A 1,171-nucleotide genomic window follows, 5' to 3' on the forward strand; every position below is an offset into this window, starting at 1 on the left:
AAAAATTAGCCGGGAGTGGTGGCAGGCACCTGTAGTCCCAGCTACTCGGGAGGCTGAGGCAGGAGAATGGCGTGAACCTGGGAGGCAGAACTTTCAGTGAGCTGAGATCGTGCCACTGCACTCCAGCCTGGGCAACAGAGCAAAACTCTGTCTCAAAAAATAAATACATAAATAAAATTTAAAAAAAAAAGTTTATTGGGCTGAGCACTGTGGCTCACACCTGTAATCCCAGCACTTTGGGAAGCCAAGGCTGATGGATCACCTGGGGTCAGGAGTTCGAGACTAGCCTGGCCAACATGGTGAAACCCGATCTCTACTAAAAATACAAAAATTAGCCAGGTGTGGTTGCTTACACCTGTAGTCCCAGCTACTTGGAAAGCTGAGGCAGAAGAATTGCTTGAACCGGGGAGGCGAAGGTTGCAGCTAGCCGAGGTCAGACTGTTGCACTCCAGCCTGGGTGACAGAGTGAGACTCCATCTCAAAAAGAATTGTTTTTATTTATTTTTATTTTTTGAGACAAGGTCTGGCTCTGTCGCCCAGGCTGGAGTGCAGTGGTGTGATCAGGGCTCATGGAAGCCTCAAACTCCTGGGGTCAAGCGATCCTCCTGCCTCAGCCTCTTGAGTAGCTGGGACCACAGGCATGTGCCGCCCCCCTCCCCGCCCCCCCAGCCTGGCTGATTTTGTTTATAGTCTCATCGTGTTGACCAGGGTGGTCTCAAACTCCTGGACTCAAGTGATCCTCCCACCTCAGCCTCCCAAAGTGCTAGGATTACAAAGGTAAGCCACCATGCCTAGTCAGTCATCTGGTTTCTAAGTCCAAGTGAAAAAACATGCAATGACCTTTATCAGGTTTAACTTTGCAAGGTACTTTGTAGAAATTTTAGTTGACTTTGAAAAGCCTTACCCACTTAGAACCAGTGCATCTTGCCTAACAGGGAGCTTTTGATGTATTTTATTCTTTAATGCTTACAGTGAGTACTTGTGAGGAAAATTCTATATCTGGTTGCATTAGTCTTGGATCATTTTTATAATAAGCTTTCTACTCTCCGGTTATTTCCTTGCAATAAATTAGCCGTCATGGTGAGCAACACATTCTGAAAGTAGTAAACCGGCAGCAGTGTCTCTCCTTAGTTAATAAGCACTGTAGTTTTTTTTTTTTTTTTTTTTTTTT

The 1,171-nt window shown here is 45.8% G+C and overlaps 1 protein-coding gene across 1 annotated transcript in view; it reads left to right on the plus strand.

Annotated features, from left to right (window-relative positions):
• The window catches only part of SNX4 (sorting nexin 4), a 74,991-nt gene that overhangs the window by 65,309 nt on the left and 8,511 nt on the right, over positions 1 to 1,171 (plus strand). The gene's annotated exons all lie outside the window — the stretch shown is intronic.

The sequence above is a fragment of the Mandrillus leucophaeus genome, unplaced genomic scaffold, assembly GCF_000951045.1.
Source record: "Mandrillus leucophaeus isolate KB7577 unplaced genomic scaffold, Mleu.le_1.0 Scaffold123, whole genome shotgun sequence".
NCBI lineage: Eukaryota > Metazoa > Chordata > Mammalia > Primates > Cercopithecidae > Mandrillus > Mandrillus leucophaeus.